Source organism: Chelonia mydas, chromosome 1 (assembly GCF_015237465.2).
Source record: "Chelonia mydas isolate rCheMyd1 chromosome 1, rCheMyd1.pri.v2, whole genome shotgun sequence".
In the NCBI taxonomy this organism is placed as follows: domain Eukaryota; kingdom Metazoa; phylum Chordata; order Testudines; family Cheloniidae; genus Chelonia; species Chelonia mydas.
The window spans coordinates 181425348-181444409 of record NC_057849.1 but is presented as its reverse complement, the minus strand read 5'-3'; the positions used below and the strand labels follow the sequence as shown (position 1 = coordinate 181444409).

The window sequence follows — 19062 nt, the reverse complement described above, 5'->3', positions numbered from 1 at the left end:
ATCTAGTGGAGGAATTGATTGTGAATCTGAAAGTGGAAGGGAACTTGGGTGAAAGTGATTATGAAATAATAGATTTCATCATTCTAAGGAAATGAAGGTGTGAAAGCAGCAGAATCAGGGCAATGAAGCTTTCTTCCCATGGGCCACTAAGGGAAAAATGGGTTAGGGAGCGTTGGCAGTTTCTCAAAAAGACAATGTTAAAGGCACAATCACAAACTATCCTGGCAAAAAGGAAAGGCTGGAGCAAGAGACCAGCACGGCTGCACCAGGAGCTCTTTAATGACCTGAAAATCAAAAAGGAATCCTACAAAAAGAAGAATCACGGACCAGTTGCTAAAGAGGAGTACAAAAGAATAGTGCAAGCATGTAGGGACAAAATGAGAAAGGCTAAGATACAGAATGAGTTACACCTAGCAAGAGACATAAAAGGCAATAAGATAAGATACTATAAATGCATGAGGGGCAAGAGAAAATGAAGAAAACTATAGGTCCATTACTTATCAGGGAAGGAGAGCTAATAATGGATGATATGAAGAAGGCCGAGATCTTTAATGTCTATTTTGCTTCAGTCTTCATTAAAAAGGCTAATTGTGAAAAGATGCTTAAAGACATTATTAACAAAAAGGGTGAAGGAACACAAGCCAGAACAGGGAAAGGAAAGGTTAAAGAATCTTTAAATAATTTAGTAAGTCACCAGGGCCTGCTGAACTTCACTCTAGGATACTTTCGGAACTAGCTGAAACAACCTCAGAACCATAGCGATTATCTTTGCAAACTCATAGAGAATGGGTGAGGTCCCTGAGGACTGGAGAAGGGAAAACATAGTACCCATTTTTAAATAGGGGAACAAAGAGTACCCTGTGAATTATAGGTCAGTCAGCCTAACTTCAATAACTGGAAAGATACCGGAAGAAGTTAACAAACAATCGGTTGGTAAACACCTAGAGAATAATAAGGTGATAAATAATAGCCAGTGTGGATTGGTCAAGAAAAAAAATAATGCCAAACTAACCTAATTTTCTTCTTTGACAGCACTACTGGCCTAGTGGATGGAAGGAGAGGGGGGAGAGCAGTAGATGGGATACATCTTGATTTTAAAAAAGATTGTGACACAGTCCCACATGACATTCTTATAAGTAAAGTAGGAAAATGTGGTCTAGATGAAATTGCTATAAGGTGGATGCACAACTGGTTGAAAAACTGTACTCAAAGAGTAGTTATCAAAGATTCGTTGCCAGAGTGGGCGTACGTATCTAGTGGAGTCTCACGGGGTCAGTCCTGGGTCTGGTATTTTCATTAATGACTTGGATAATGGAATGGAGAGTATGTTTATCAAATCTGCACATGATACCAAGCTGGGAGGGATTACAAACACTTTGGAGGACAGAATTAGAATTCAAATGGATCTTGATAAATTGGAGAATTGATCTGAAATCAACTAGCTGCAACTCAATAAAGACAAGTGCAAAGATTATATTTAGAAAGGAAAAATCCAATGCACAAATATAAAATGGGGAATAACTGGCTAGGCAGTAGTACTGCTGGAAAGGATTTTGGGGTTATAGTGGATCACAAATTGCGTATGAGCCAACAATGTCAGAAAGTTGCAAAAAAAAGATAATATTCAGGGGTGTATTAACAGGAGTGTTATATGTAAGACACAGGAGGTAATTGTCCCACTTTACTCTGCACTGGTGAGGCCTCAGCTGGAGTACTTTGTCCAGTTCTAGGAGCCACAGCACTTTCAGAAAGATATGGACAAATACGAGAGAGTCCAGGGGAGAGCAACAAAAATGGTAAGAGTTGAGAACGTGACCTCTGAAGAAAGGCTAAAAACATAGGATATGTTTAGTCTTGAGAAAAGAAGACTAAAGGGGGACCTGATAAGTCTTCAAATCTGTTAGAGGCTGCTATAAAGAGGACAGCAATCAACTGTTCTCCATGTCCATTGAAGGTGGGACAAGAAGTAATGGGCTAACTCTGAAGCAAGGGAGATTTAGTTGAATGTTGTTAAGGATAAGGATAGTTAAACTCTGGAATAGGCTTCCAAGGGATGCTGTGGAATTCCCGTAACTGGAGGTTTTTAAACAGGTTAGACAAAACATCTATCAGGGATGGTCTAGGTTCACTTGGTCCTAGCTCAGCACAGAGAGCCAGACTATATGACCTCAAAGTCTTTTCCAGTCCTACATTTCTATAATTTCATGTCCAAGAATTACAAAAGCTCTCACAAAGGGCTAGTCTGAATTGGGAAAAATGTTACAACACATGGTAATTGACATGGTTTAACACTAAGTATACACAAGAACTGCCATTATTAACATCATGGCAGCTGGATGAAGTTAAGTCTAAGATCCTTGAACCACTCACTGACTGTGTTAGTTAACATGGTGTAATTTTCCAGTGTAGACAAGCCCAAGAAGCAGCTTAATTTTACTTTTCAATTCATTGTTTTCCTTCTCCAGACCCCATCCTGTAGACCGACTGCTGCTATACTAGGGATAAATATGGGAGACAGTCTGGTGCTTACTAATGCTCACATTGTTCCCATTAGCAGTACAGTATGTCTGTACCAGATTAAGTTTTTGTGCCTGGCTACATGTATGCATTTTCAGATGAATCATTTGTACTTTACACAAACATTCAAACTTTGGTATCTTCCATAAATATTGTAAATAAAACATGGAAAAAAGTTATTCCGAGAAAGTCTATGAAACTAAAAGTGAGTTTCTCCAAAGACAGCTAGGTCCTAACATACATACTGTTTCTTCGCTCACTTTTCAAAGTGCACTGGACTGACAAAGCAGCACTCAGACTGCAATAGGTACAGCTCAGAATTCCTACATTTTATGCAGTTCCAAGAGTGATATGTATCAATGTAATACCAGAGAAGAATGCATTCTCCCTGGCAACAAACATGGGGTTTTGGCTTCAGCACTCCATTGGGTGGCAAGGGAGTGACACTCTACAGAAGGAAAGAGGAAAAAGTATGGCAGAGTTAAGGTGTTGAGGCTGAGCAGAGAGGTTGACACAATAAAAGGCAAAAACAGGTAAGTCTGAGTTTGACCCTCTGACCACCCTCCTCTCACCAAATACTATGGTTCTATGAAGAGATATGTGAGAGAAACTCAGTCTGTGCAAATAAATGCTCTGGTGCAGCTGCTATGTCCACCTCTAGTTTCCTCCCATCCCTTTCACTTGGGATCACTGTTTTCCCATAGGTGACAACGTACCATATCTATCTAATGGACACTTTTTAAAACATCGTAAGTTTAGCCAGACGTGGGCCCCCATTTGCTCTTTCAAGTGTAGTTTGTATAGTTTCCTGTTACGCTGTTACAAAACCACAAGCAGTAGCGTAAGTTCCCCATGATGTTAGATGCTTGCTTAAAGCTGTATTGCTCTATATCACCAATTGTAATCAATTAATTTAAGGAATGAGTGAGATAATGTGAACAACAGCCAATGGCAAAACAAAGAAGCAAATATCACCTTTTATGGAACCATGGTATTATCTTGGTGAAGGTATAAATCTCGAGACAGGCAACCAGGAAGGTTATCAACAAGGAAATGTAACAGCATGCTAAACTCAGGACCAGACTGGAAGCAGTAGAGCCCTCCCACAGATCCGAAGGGACTTCAGGGACCCTCGTCGCCTTGCAGCCAATCTCTGGGCAGCTGTCGCCTGGCCAGCCTCAGCCACCTGCGAAATCAAAACCAACACCCACACCTGCAGCCTGCCAGCATGAATGAGTTGTGTGTGTGAGTATAACTGCGCAAATAAAGGAAGCAATAAATAAACCCTCAGTGCTGCTCTAGTTCACTCTTTCTTCGTAGTTATTTCTTGGCTGATTCCAAGAACGGGTAACAACAAGGTAGGTACATATACCACCATGGTACTTTTGGCTCATGAGAAAAGAGACGACATACTTTACCCAAGACTTATGCCAATGCTGCTCTATGAATGGATCCCATTCAGCTGCTACTCAAGGGACCCTATATAAAGGAGGTATCCCCAGTGCAGAAGCCAGGAGACCTGCAGAAGATTTAATGCGTTAGCAGGCTGCATTAACTCTTTAGTTAGTTTGCCACAGGGCTTGAAAATAATGCAGAGTTAATGATGGATGCCCCTCCCCCAGTCCTCCTGCTCCCACTCCTTTCCATCCTGATCCTGTCGAGGAGTGGAGGGGGTGTTTCCTGAAAGTTCTGTGGTAGAAAGAGGTTGTCCCACAGAAGCAGGTGAGCTCCCCCTCTCCTTGGAGATGGGAGAGGATCCATATGGAGGGTTCCCTGTGAAACAGCAGGAGAGTTTCAGGCAGAATACAATCATTATATATGGCATTTCACCACTCTGCACTTCAGTTTCCCCATCTGTAATGGAACTAATTCTAATCTAATTCAGAGGTCTGTTGAAACAAAATTTGCTTTGAGATCCTCAAGTGTGAAAAGGGCTAAATAAGCACGAGTTACTCACTCTAACATTTACCCCAAGACTGTCAGTCTGACTTAATAAATAGCTGTTAAAAAGTCAACCATGTTTCTGCTCCTGCTTTAATGGGAGGTGTTGACTGTGGAAAGTCAGTGACCCTTAGATTAAATTGAAAAACAATTTGTATTAATTGTCACCAGGCAGGAGCACTCAGGGCATTGTACAAATGTAAATACAAGTTGATACAGAAAACACTCCCTTAAAATGGATACTAATCCTCCCAAGTTGGTGCGCTTCAGTTTTTGATTTAGCTTTGAAAGGAGGCACTAGCTTCTGATGTCACAATCCCATTACTGAGATGGAAAAGGAGGGAGAGCTAGTACAGATTACACTATGCTCATCAGAGATCTATATAGCAGATTTTTTTCTCTTTTTTGTGAATGAAAGCTTGCTTGACAAATTATTTATATATTCACACACAATTTAAAAAAAAATGAACCACTAAAACAGACACAAATGATGATAAAATTACAACAAAGAAGCCTAAAGAGTGGTTAGACATTGTTCACTGACTCACAGTAACACAAATTAAAAAACAGTTCTACTATAAACTCAATATATTAAGGCTAATTGGTATTTACTGTATTATCCATGAACATATAATGGGAAAAGTTCATTGTCTGTTTCAATAAGGCTAAGCTAATTTTAGCTGTCAAAGGTTGTAGTCAAAGACCTATAAAATAAAGATCCATTTCCTCAGTGAAATTAGAAGGGACATTTAATTTGTTTCTGCTCTATTAACTGTGCTTCCAAAGAAACCATTTTGAAACAAATAATGAGTACAAACAGGCTCCAGACTATCTCCATGGCCTTTTAAATTATAAACACTTTCCTAAGATTTTGTAAAGCGGAATTTGGAAAATGGACCCAAGGTTCTCTCTCATACTTAGTAAAGGTCTTAAAGTGGTTGTGTTCAGAGAAGATACATGATCCTTTAAAGCTTAAAAATTTTAATACATAAGAATATTTTTAAAGTAAACAAAATTAATTCACTGCTTAGTGCTAAATGCCAGTGTGAATGAAGCCCCAGCAAGGGATTTCAAAACACAAGTTACCGTAAATACAAAGTTTTTATTGTTGTAACCAAATTGTGTATTAAATATTAATACTTTTTATACAAATCCTATAGGGTTTTAACAGTATTGTCTCATCCCAGGTGGTTATCACTGAGAGTGTGATCATAAACTTGGATAAAGTTTAACAACTGCAACTTCTATTCTAGATGTGATTATTTGAAGATTAGTCATGTTGTATTTAGCTGTTTAATATTAAAGAGGAAAGATATAAATAACAAAGTAGTCTGCCAGACCAGACCATTATTACTACAATATAGCATATGCTTAGCTTACTAAGCTTAAAGAGGCCAGTTCTGATCTTAGTTACGCAAGTATAAATTCAGAGAAATTCAACTGCACTACAGATGTACACTAGCATAACTGAGACCAGCTTGTGGTCCCTTTATCTGTATCGAAGAGCAGCCACCTTCCTTGTGGTGTGAATTCCTGGAAAACATTCAAGATTTGTCCCAAACAAAAATATTAAGATACTTAGTTTGTCACTAATGGTCCTTGTGGTAATACTTATGGTTATGAAGCTACAATTTTCAGTGGTGCTAAGGTATGTTGAACACTTCTGTGCTGCCTATTCTCAGCCCTGCTTAGTGGTAGGTGCTCCCCTATCTCTGAGGTTGTTCCAGTTTCCTACTATCTTTGGGGAGGTAGAAATTCACCTAGGAACCACTCTGGGTAAATCTATCCCAACACCTTTATTAGAATGGATAGAACCCCAGTCTCATTGAAAAGAACAGTCAATGGGAGAAGGACATAAATCCCAGATGCCTAAATGAAACTCTACCTCCATCAGTCACAAGGAGTCTTGATAGATCGTCTTGCCTCCATTCATTTGTCCTTAAGCTACCTCCTTCCTTTTGGGCATTGACCAGTTCTTACATGAGGTGCAGGCTCAGAGGGACCACACACTCAAGCTGCAACCTGGCCTGTCCCCCAACCCTGAGCCCGGACTCTTAGCCTGCTGCACCCTTGCATTGCAGCACGTGCCCTCTTCTGTAACCCACACAGTTCCTCCTCCAATCAGAGGACAGCTGACAGCACAGAGTAGGGGTGGGATTTCCTGTCAGCCAGGCACTTAGGGTGTTGAAGAGGCCAATTTTTTCCGGTCTACCCATTCCTTAGCCAATCAGGGTTCCAGGGGGCAAACCAGCCTTCACAGCACAGTTGCTGATCTATGGAGAGGGGGCTCAACCCAAGCCTATAGAACTAATCTGACTTACTTGATTGGTTAAGGTTAGCTATGTGAACAGAGAATTATTGTTGCTAAAATTCTAATTGGTGTTCAGAGTAGAGGAAAGAGCTACTCTACACTACGCTACACTACATTCATAGTGAAATGCAAAACCACTTGAAACTGAAGTTCTGGTATTTCATTATGTACTAGATTAACAGGTGAATTTTCCCAGACATTCATACTTGGCTTCATTAATTTGAGAGTCAAACAACTCCCTTTCTTAATATACAATCCATCATCATTTATGCTTTTTTGACCACTACTCTGAACTGAGCAGATATTTCTGCCACAGCATTCAAATTGATACTGAAGTCTTCTTCCTGAGTGGTTATAGTTAATTTAGAATCTGTAAGTCTCTGACAACACTTTCTTTCTTTACTACCAGCAAAGGATAGTTACAGGAAAGGTATCTGCTCATCATCTTCCATGGTGCAATGTTATCCTCAACTTGGACTTCTCTCCTTACTCACTGGTCGTCTAGCACAGTGGTTCTCAAAGCCGGTCTGCCGCTTGTTCAAGGAAAGCCCCTGGCGGGCCGGGCCAGTTTGTTTACCTGCTGTGTCCGCAGGTTCAGCCGATCGTGGCTCCCATTGGCCGTGGTTTGCCGCTCCAGACCAATGGGGGCTGCGGGCAGAGGTGAAAGTAAGCTGGTACGCCCCGGTACGGCGTACAGGCAAGAGCCAGTGCACCGTACCGGGGTGGATCGGCTTCCCCAGGTGTAATTTAAAGGGCCTGCGGCTCCCAGCAGCAGCTGGAGCCCCCAGCCCTTTAAATTGCTGCCAGAGCCCCACTGCCGGAGCCCTGGGGTAGTGGTGGTGGGGCTGGGGTGGTGATTTAAAGGGCTGGGGACGATTTAAAGGGCCCAGCAGTGGTGGCCGGAGCCCCATCCCCAGAGCCCTGCTGCCGGAGCCCCGGGGAAGCGGTGGCGGGGCTCCGGGGACAATTTAAAGGGCCCAGGGCTTGGCCGCCGCTACCGCCCAGGGTCCTTTAAACCGCTGCCAGAGCCCCCGGCTGCTGCTATTAACCCAGGGAGTGGGAAAGAGGCACTTGCCGGTACAGGGTGGGCCGGGGCTGGCTCTGACCTCCCCCCAACCCCGCCCCTTCCGCCTGAGGCCCCGCCCCTTCCAGGGGACAGAGCCGACCCCAGCCCAGCCCCGTACCGGTAAGTCCCTATACTTACTTTCACCCCTGGCTGTGGGAAGGGCGGCCAGCACATCCCTCAGCCTGCGCTGCTTCCCACAGCCCCCATTGGCCTGGAGTGGCGAACCACGGCCAATGGGAGCCGCGATCAGCTGAACCTGTGGACACGGCAGGTAAACAAACCAGCCCGGCCCGCCAGGGGCTTTCCCCGAACAAGCGGCAGACCGGCTTTGAGAACCACTGATCTAGCAGACCCACCCACTCTTTCAAGTTTCTTACTACTGATATGCGTAGAGAGTATTGCTATTTTTATTTTGTTTGAAGGGGGAAGATTCTCTACTCTGATCTTATTCCATGGAAAGGTAAAAATTCCACCCTTGATATATGTAAGATGCACCCATCCTGTTGCTTTAAGAGAATATCCACCTTGCCTTTGTGTTAGAGCATAAAAACTTATTTTTAATTTGTTTTGAGTTTGGTGCGCTGCTACAATATGTCTTTTAGTCTTGACAACTAGACATGGAAAAACATGTTTAGGTCATCTAACGTATCCATTGGCTAGATTGTTCCCCACAATATATTTCTGTAGGGCTCTTTCTAGTCTCTTTATATATCTCTTGCATGTTTTCATAGGAAGTAATTTAAGAAGTTGGAAAATAGAATATCGGAAAACAGTTTTTAATAAAATACTTATTTGTAAAGTTATGTAACAAAACTTACTGACAAGAAATACTGCTGCAAGTTTAAACCCAAGTTAATTATAAAATGGGTTATTGTAAAACATGTAGTACATTGCAGTGATGTAAAAGACCTTTAACAAGAATAGAATAGGAAGTGCAATGGAATTCTCATATTTAAGCTAGAGTTATTTTTCCAGATGGTTAATAGACTCATCTGAGGTAGAGCATGGGACATATCAGTCTTGGAGAATTGGACTGGAACATTTTATTGTTTCTCAAACTTCATTTGAAGAAATAAATGGTGTGGGTTGGGATGATAGAGACTGAAGCAAACAGCAGTGTTAATTATAATATTGGCAAGCATAATCTCAGTTTCCTGCAACTATGTATGGTGTACAAAATGACCACATATAAGTTACAATCACAAAAACATGGTAAAATCAGCAGCTTTGGATTCAGTCGTAGTTTTCTCGACTGCTGTTAAACAGAATCCTTTGGCATTTCCATCCATCTCTTGTCTCAATGCCAATTTGACCCTTTCATCACTTGCTTCCAATCTAAGCCTTCACCTTCCCCAATTGAGAATAAATGATACATGCTGGCATCATAATATTATATACTGTAACATTTGAAATATGCGAAGGAAGTACCTGAACCCATACAGCATCAAGCTGTCAGATTAAGATGAGTCACTTACTGTGGTCTGTAACAAATAAGTAATAGGAAAGAGATAAAAGGGTCAGTGCATAAGGCTAGCATTTCAACCCAACCCATGGCACAAAAAGTCTCTGATGAATTTTAGTTTCCTAAGACTTTCTTCTATATGCTTTAGATGTTTATAGTTTGACTTACAAAAGAAGATGCTAAGTAATAGGGATTTTTTCCCCATCTTTCCCTAATTTATTACTTGTACTTTCTCTAGAATGTAAGAACAAGCTGCTTACCTAGCATAACACCACTATTTACCACCATAGTTAGAATACCAAGATATGTGTTTCTGCCATGTGATATGTTTAAAATTCAGCACATTTGGAAAAATATATAAACATAGATTTTTTATTTTACTCTTAATATACTAAATGCAGAGATACAAAGCAAGCTGCTATAGTAGCACTAGCCTTGGCCATGGGATGCCAGCAATGGAAGAGGCCTAAACACACACTCATCTGGTCTTGCCCTCCTTCTGAGAGACATTCAGATAAGATGAAGAGGGAACAGAATGTCTCAGACTCCCTGTTGTGATCAAGATAAGTCTGAGTGGCACAGTGGATAACTAGGAAATGCCAATCTGTAATTTGGGATAGCAAAAGAAGTTAAGGAGGAGATTTCCTGACTGAGACTGACATTCCCTTGGGGGAAAACTGAGATAGGTACAAAGAGCCACCTTTCCTTGTAAAAATCCAGACAGGATAGGACAGATAGGTCACAAGTGAGGACCAGCAGTTCACTTACTCCATGGACAGAAGTGATGGCTATTAAAAAACTTCTTGAAGTGGGCAGAGAAAGGGAGAGACCTGAGGGGTTCAAAGGGATCTGAACAATGTGCTTTAGCTCTCAGTTTGAAATTCCAGGGGGGGACTGCAGACCTAATGGTAGGCTTTAGGTAAGATTGTACTTTTTGAAATCTAGAGATCACGATTAATATTTATTATCTTTATTGCAGTAGCAGCTAGGAGCCCCTGTTATGAACCAGGTCCCCACTGTGCTAGGTGCTGTACAAAGAACAAAAAAAAACAACCAGTCCCTGCCCCCAAAGAGTTTACAATCTAAGTATAAGACAAGCAACAACAGCTGGATACAGAGAGATGGGGTGGCACAGAGAAACAATGAGACAGTAGTGGTCAGTCTGACATGCTGTGGTCACAGCACATCAGCAGCCTAAACATTGCCACGTATTTTTGTAGGCATCGCAGCACAAGTGAATGTTAAGGAAGGATGTGAAGGCCAACAAGGTGGATTTGTTCATGTTTATGGAGAGCTCCTTCCAAGTGTGAGGGACAGCTTGGGAGAAAGCACAAAAGGTACTTAATTGAAAATTGAACATGTGTTTGAAAAAAGCTGGCATTCTTAGCAGATGGGAGGCAGAAGTCTTATCCATCACAGATATGTATATAGTCCCCCATTACTGTGGTATCTGAGTGCCTCATTCTTTAATGTATTTATCCTCACAACACCCCTGTTAGGTAGGAAAGTGCTATTACATATGGGGAACAGAGGCACAGAGAGACTAAATGACTTGCCCAGGTCACAACACTGAACTGAGTCCCAGGCTATTGCCTAATTACTGGACCATCCTTCCTCTCATAATCCACATCTCAATAGCATATGAGAGATAACAGATTAGGCCAGGAGAGTGAAATTAGTTTATGTATGGCATGATGGATATGGTGGATCCACTGAAGGGATATAGATAGAGGAGTGACATGGTCAAAGCAATGAGATAGGAAAATCATGTTTGCCACACCATTTTGAATCAATCAATCAGAGTGGGCAAGAGTGCCTTTGTCAAGGCAAGAAAAGGGGGGCACTGCAATAATTCACAAAACGATGAGGGCCTGGATGAGAGTTTTGGCTGTGTGGGTTGTTAGGCAAGGCCATATCTTAGAGATATTATGCAGGTAGAATTGGCAAAATTTACACAGCCTGGATGTGAGGATCTAGAGCAAGGTCCAAGTGAAAGAGAACACCCAGGTTAAAGGCCTGAGTGACAGGGAGGATGGTGGTGTTGTCCAGAGTGATTGAGAAAGGAAGGAGCATGCAGGGACCAGGTGAAAGATGGCACTTATTTCAGTTACACAAGAACTGAGCTGTCTAAATGGCCAGAGTTACAGATCTCCCATATTAATTACAACGGCAAGTTCTTGGCCAATTTCCTTGCAACACACTTTAAAATATTGCCTACCCCACTTAGTTTCCGCTCATCTTGCAGGAATCATATTTCCCAAAAAAGTCTAAATTGATACAAGCCAGAAGTTAAGGAATTTAAGTCTGAATACACTTGGGTGCGCACAGGTGTAACTACATATATTTCAAAACCAATTTTAGTTAAACTGGTGCAAACTGTGTGTGTAGACAAGGCCTTAGTCCTCTAGAATTTGATTTATGCTCCTTTCCCCTTTTCTTTCCTACTTAGCTCTTTGGAGAAGAGACTGCATGTTACTCTGCATCTGTACAGTGCCTAACACACTGGGATTCCCGGCTAGGTTGGTCCTGATGCACTACTGTAATGAATGTGATTAATAAGTAACCTCCAAAAGGTATTTCTATATAATGTAGTGTACATGCATTCTCCTTGTACACATTCACTTGTATCTAGTCATTGTTTACAGTATAGTACTTTGTCAAAATATTTCTAGGTGTAATGCAACAATTAATTAAGCTAATTATTAAAATACTCACTTGGAGGAGCACGCAGAAGGGCTTTATTCATCATATTTATCTGCAGACTCAAAACCGCACAGTCCTTTTTGTTCCTTTAGAATGGAAATTACCAATTAAGTTTTAGGCTCCATTTCTGCTTTTTGAAATAAAAGGGGGAAAAGATGACAAACAAGCACATCAGAAATCGCAGTGTCTCTCTCTGACAAATCTTGCCCTTTCTTTCTCGTGGATATGGTCACTTTCCATTTTCCTCTGCAGGCTGCTGGCATATCAGCAATGCTGTCACATACCATGGTCAGTTTATTTTGTCTTTTTATAGTCAGGGTTTCAACTTAAACATCTGCCGCAGTCTGGTTGACTAATCCACAACAGGTTTCCCATTCTTTTCTTTGCCAGATGTAACAGACCAGCACACAACTGCTCATCGTATTAGGAGACGAATAAACAACATGGCTGAAACCAAAGGGTTCAAACAGCTTTGGCAAAATACGTATGGCCAGAATACAGAGTATTTTCCCCTAGTTCTCATCTCCTTTTTCTGATTTACAACAACAAAATACAGACACCCTAGCAGTACAATTTACTTGATCAATATATATTACATTTTACATAAGCCATTTCTAGTGTTAGGTTCTCCTGTACTCCTCATGGGGTTTGGAAACAGTTAAAAGGAGACTGTTCACTTTTTTCCCCCTAGCCCAGCAATGTGAATGTTCAAAAGTTAAGAAACTTTTCTCAACGTGAATAAAAAATTAAAATCTGTGATAACAGACATCAAATATTTGGCCTGTTTTTGCTCCTAGTCAAGTCAATAGCAAAACACCCAGTGATTTCAGCCAGGGCAGAGTTAAGCCCATTTTTCTTTTTATGGGCAGCGTAGGTAAATGCTATAGTTAGAATTGCCTGACAATTTCCATTCTAAGCTCCTGTTTTAAAATTGCTTATTAATTTGCCCAATTAATTATCTGGGCTGAAATTTTCCATGTTAGGTGTCTGCCTCAGGCTCATATTGTTTTACATATAAATACATATTTTAGCAAACATTGCTCAGCCATTTTTCAGAATGGGATTGGGGAAAATGCATTGTTTTGGCCATGTTAAGAAGTTCTTACAATTGTTTCTTTGATAAGCTCTAGCAACTCCGTGCTCCACAACAGGGACTTGAAATTTGGCAGCAGATGTTCCTGGTATCAAGGGTGTGTCATTTACTGCCCTTGTGAACTTTCACCCAAATTTGGCCAAGCTGTAAGCCTCTGAAAATTGCAGTTCATAAATGCTCAGTAATTCTCTGAAAATTCCATTTGTACTGAGCCCCTATGGGCTGCATGTGAGCCATCACCAGAGAGCGACTGAGCATGCTTCATCCTTGGGTTGCAGGGACTGAGCAGGCTTTATGCCATTGCTGCTCCCAGTAGTCAAAGCTAGGGGTGCCTAGCACAGAAACTGAGATCAGGGAGACTCTCTCTCAATGCTTCACAGGCTGGTACGCAGGCAACGTGGAGAGAAAGGAGCAGCCTTATTGGAATGCAAAGGGTTGAAAAGCTGGGCCTGGAGGGTGGGAAAACTGGGGCATGGAGATGGTAGGGAATGGAGACAGGACATGGAGGAAATTAATAATTTTGTATTTAGAGCTGGGTTTGGACAGTGTGCAATAAATAATGCCTGGGACTACACGTTAAATGATGATGATAAAAAGGATTACTGAATAGCTACTAGTGAGCAGTGTTCATTCTGTGCACCAAACAAGGCAGCATCCTGTAGGGAAAAATTGTATGTGATCATGTGATGGAGTGTATCATAATGTACAAGGGGGCAAAAGCATATTTGCACACGCAACCTTAAATCTGGCATTTCCTAACTTTTGAGTGCTTGACCCTTAACATTCTTTTAATTATCTTTGTATGTATTATTGGTATTTGTATGGCTGCAGAGGCTAGAGGCCCGAACTTGAGATCAGATACTGCAAAAATACATAGAAAGACCCTGCCCATTCCTTGCAGAGCTTGCAATCTAAAAGACAAAACAGACAAATGGTGACAGGAGGAAGAGAGATGAAGGGTCTCCGGAGGCCATGGATCACATTACTTCCCTACTTTCCAAGTGGAAAGTGCTTCCTATCTTTGGAATTTTTCAAGCGCTGGTCTGAGCAAAATGAGCAAAACATACAAGGTGGGTACAAATTTCTAAAGCGACTTAGGAGCCCAAGTTCCATTTTCAAGTGACTTAGGCTCTTAGGCTCAGCACTGCAATGCCGAACGTTTAGGTGCCCTGCTGCCAAGCGGAATTGACAGCTCTGAATTAGGCGCCCATAATCCTTATACAATGTATGGGGAGAGTTCGATACCAAAGAAAGGGAGCACAAAAATGAGACTGCTGAGTGAGGAGCTGTCTAAGCTAGCCAATGGGAAATGCCAAGGAGAGGGGTGTAGCATCAGGCCTGCCCCTCAAAGGAATTTAGGTGCCAAAGTCCAGGCCAGACGGAGGCCCCTATCTTCAATTGGAATTCACAGTTGTGAGCTTTCTCCTGGAGTTAGGTGCATAAACCAGGTCAGCACTTTCTCACAAACAGGCCAGTGTTTAGTGTACTCGCCCAGGATGTGGAAGATCCAGGTTTAAATCCCCATTCTGCCTTACATGGAAAAGGGACTTGACCACAGGTCTTTAACTCCCTGGTGAATGTCTTATGTACGTGTATATCTCAGTCTCTTCTTCTATTACAGTATTTTATATGACGTGTTCATTGCATGATGGGGACTGGACCTGGACTCTCTGATATCTCAGGAAGATGTCCTACTACTGGGCTACAGAGGCACTCTCACTCACTGTCTGCCTCAATGGTTATTTAATTATTCATACAAAGTGGAACAATTTCAACAAGAGACACTGTGAGTTCCCACCCCAGAATATCCTATAGGCCAGTGGTTAGGGCACTCACCTGGGAGGTGGGAGACCTGGATTAAAGTCTTCCACAACACGCAGAGAGGGATTTGAATCTGGGCCTCCCACATGCTGGTTGAGAACATAAGAATGGCCACACTGGGTCAGACCAAAGGTCCATCCAGCCCATTGTTGATTTATAAAAATATCCTCAACTTACTTTCTTTTGACTCAAATATAAACATCCCTGTTCACATAGGGCCAAAATCATCCCCACTGGAATTCTAATGACTTCAGTGAATATCTGACATGGATGAATTTGGCCCTTAGAGTCTACATTGACTATAACCTATAGCAGTAACAATGCATTTCTTGCAATACCTGATAAAAGAAGCAATTAACAGGGTAAGCTTTTCAGACATCTTTTTGAAATGTCACTAAGTATAATCTTCTGATATGACCGTTTCAGTTTCTAAACCAAAAATCTGTAACTTTTGATATAAATAGATAACTTCTAGTTAGAATAATCTGATTTGTTTAAAATAACTTCAAGGTCAAATTTGAGAAACTAGCAGCTACTTTAAAAAGCCAATTAATAACCCCCCCCCAACCCCCAAACAACTTCTTAAAATATGTGCAAGTAAAAGGGAAAAATATTCAAAATTGCCTGTTCTTGGGAGTATACACATAATTAACACTGCTAATTTGTGTTTACTAAAAGTATCCCAAATATCTAAAACAAAATATTGCTGATTTAAATTATTCATTTACATAAATTGGTATAGGTCACACCAGAATCAAGCCCATCAGTGAACAAAAGGCCTATCCATATTTTAGTATAAAATTTGTAAATCTTATTTTCTTAATGCTAACTTCATTTACCATAATGGTAACCGAAAAGCCATCCGAGTGAAATATCAGTATGTCTGCCAAAGAGATACAGCTATTGAGACAAGGACTGGCAACAAAGAATAAACCAGATGCCATACAATTTGAGAAGAATTTACGGCCACAGACTTGCGCTAAATCAATCAATAATTTTAATTTGTGTCAGATGTACCTTGTTCAAAGGAGCCAAGACAAGTGCTAACACTGACTCAGTGACGTAATACACGAACATCTATAGATCAGAGTTTCAGTCTGCCAAAATGCATGTGCAAAACAGAGAAGGTGGCCATTAGACAAACTACAGAGTTCATGCAGACAACCGCTCATGTGGACAACTACATAAATAAAACAGCTGTGTTTTGGAAAAGAATCAGCTATACAAAAAATTGCAAGCCAGTGTCCAAATGCTGCCGGAGGTGGTCAAGTTTATTGATAATGCAGCAAAGTATTTCACAATTCTCTAATTCCACTATCAGCACTGTGGCAATTATTTAGGAAATTCCACTGAGGATTTACCACTGATCTGCTCTCCATGCGGGACACTGCATATGCGCTTGATAAATTGGCAATATAATACAATACTTAAGTAACAGAGTGCTTTGTAGAGTATTCTTGCATATTTCAGAGGATTCAGAGGCACTAAGTGATTTGTACACATTAATACCACAAAATCCCAATCTTAGAGACCTCTGGAACCTTTGTAAAAATCCAGGAGTCACATAATCATGGCTATGAGGGAGCTAGAGCACTCCAGATCTCCTAAGCTCTGGAAGGCTGAAGTTAAGCCCCTGTGGAGCTCTGCAGGACTGAAACTCCCTAGCAGATCCCCAATTGAGATGTAGAGGAGCATCAAAGATATGGGCACTGAGTGTCAGGCAACGTGACTCCTGCGGGATATTCCTAAACTTTTGAAAACTGGGAATTTCAATTAACCAGAATTCAGAAAGTCAGAGCTGCACTGTACTCAGTTGGGGGGGGGGGGGGAACAGGACCCAAAATTAAAAAAAAAAAAAAAAAAAAAAAACTGAATCACATATGAGATCAGTACCAGTGACTTATAACCCAATCAGAAGATGGTTTAACATGCTGTGTTAATAAAAACAACAATAGTACCCTGAGAGAACATTAAAAAGTCCTGGCCATATTCTAACAAAAACAATGACTTGGATTTTGCTCACATTGGCTATAATGCATGTAAATATTCAAAACAAAGTAGAAGAGGGACAAGATATGCCTGCCTGATGTTGAACGATGTTAGCGTTTACTACATTGGAGAAAGGATTCAAGAACAGCACATCCTTTTGAAATATTACCCTTGTAATGTGTTCCAAGGAATGGGACTTCAAAAGCTATCTGCTAGGCATAGAACTTGTGTCAATTTTGACCTTATTGAAATATAAGAAATTTATGAACAGGATCTTTAAGTTTGGTCTACACAGCTGTTAAGAGTTGAAATGCTAAAAAGTTAGTAAGTAATTTTTCCCCTCGTGCCAAAACTTCACTGAAAATTTTCTGTTAAAACATGCAATTAGGTGTCTACATCGTTTTATTTTGAATTGCACTTGGCAATGAAGCAACACATTTTCACAAGAGACTTTCCTGCATTACTTTTTAGTAAGGGTTCATTCAAAAAAATAATATTTTAAGAGAATATATGCATCGGAATAAGAATATGGAGACAAGATAACTGAAAAAATAATCATGCACTATAATCTCAACATTTAGTTTAGAAGTCCTCAACACTTTGAGGATAACAAGGAAAAACGTTGAGCCTCTTAAAGTAAGCTAATGGCTATTGCATTACTGGCTTAAATGCATCCGAAAGTAGCTACTGACACTTGTTCCAAAATGTGACTGGAGAGAATTAGATAACACAACATCAGAATCATTTTGCTATTTTCAGAGGACTACATCATGTTATAAAAAAATAACCTTTACTCTCAATTTTGCAGGAAAGGAGTACAGAGGCAGAAAAGAAAAAAATCATACCCCCAAAATACTGTTTTTCTTCTCATTAAAGTAGACTTTGAAACATTCACGAGCAATTTTATTAAACAAAATATTCTCCTTCCTTTCCCAGCTTAAGAGATTATTTCAGTTACACTTATAACAAAAAGAGCGCTCCGCAAGACCTGGTGCGGCAGTTCTCAAATTATGGGGCAAAAGAGGCATGGGAATGTGTCAAGGGAGGCACGAGCTGTGTGTCTTATGGTTGGTTTATTTTTGAAGAGCTCTGGCTGTCAGCCCCCGGTTGCTGGGCCTCATGTCGAAGGGCCATGCACACGCAGGGATAAAAGGGACAGTCAGAGCCACACCAGCGGAGCTCAGTCTCTTACCCCTACCCCATCCCTCACCAGGAGGCAGCCCAGGCTTGGGCTCTCCTTCCACCTTCCTTCTATCCCTATGCTCAGGCTCTCCTTCTCCCCCCCTCCCAACCCCCAGTTCCTCATCGGGAGGTGGCGGCAGGGCTCCAGCTGTCAGCCCCAGGGTGGCAGCATCAGCACAGAAGTAAGGGTGGCAATGGGGCGCTAAGTCTGCTGTGAAAAGTGATATTGAGAAGTATCACCTTTCACATTACCACCCTTACTTCTGCGCTGCTGCCCTTTTACTTTTAAGTCTGCTGTGAAATGCGATACTGACAAATCACATTGCTACCCTTCAGAGCTGGGTGCCCAGCCAGCATCGCTGCTCTCTGCTCTGCCTTCAGAGCTGGGTGGCGGTATGTGGGGGGGGGGGGGGGGGAGGGCATAAACAACTTCAGACACAAAGGAGGGGGGGCTGATCAAATAAGTTTGAGAAGCACTGACTTAGTGGGTGGTAATGAAATCAATGGCAGTTTTACCATGACAAAGTATAAAAATAGAATAGTGCTCTCTTAGCTAGAGAGAAAACAAATGTAAACAGCTTATTGTCAAAAAATTGAACTGCTGAAAGTTATCGGGGACCAATTCTCCACTAGTACAGAGGAGCAAAAGAGGGGAAAGTGGAGAGTTCAGGAAGGAAAAACAGAGCTTGAAAGATACCTCCCTGCCTTTCCTTGAGAGTACTCACACAGCCCTTCAAGCTACCACATCTCTTCCCCTTGAGTCCTGGAAGGAAGAAGAGGCAGTGTGGTGCTCGGAAGCAACCATTAGTCTCGAGGGTTTATTGCTCTGGGGACAGAAGAACTGTCTGAATGGAAATGTGCATAGGAATTAGTATTAACTTCCTTCCGCTACTTCTGGCAGACTTGTTGCGAGTAGTCAATGGCAGGAAATCTAAGAGGCCTTTGCTGCCATGTATGAGATGAGCCCCAGGGTGCAG

The 19062-nt window shown here is 41.4% G+C and overlaps 1 protein-coding gene across 9 annotated transcripts in view; it reads right to left on the bottom strand.

Moving 5' to 3' along the window:
* Nucleotides 1–19062, bottom strand: part of HTR1F (5-hydroxytryptamine receptor 1F) — a 187235-nt gene that overhangs the window by 84521 nt on the left and 83652 nt on the right. Inside the window, exon 3 of one of the 9 annotated variants that reach the window (XM_043538405.1) lies at nt 12013–12127. The exons of the other annotated variants lie outside the window; for them this stretch is intronic. The gene's annotated coding sequence lies outside the window, so the exon portion shown is untranslated. The remainder of the gene's footprint in view (nt 1–12012; nt 12128–19062) is intronic. 9 annotated transcript variants of the gene reach the window in all.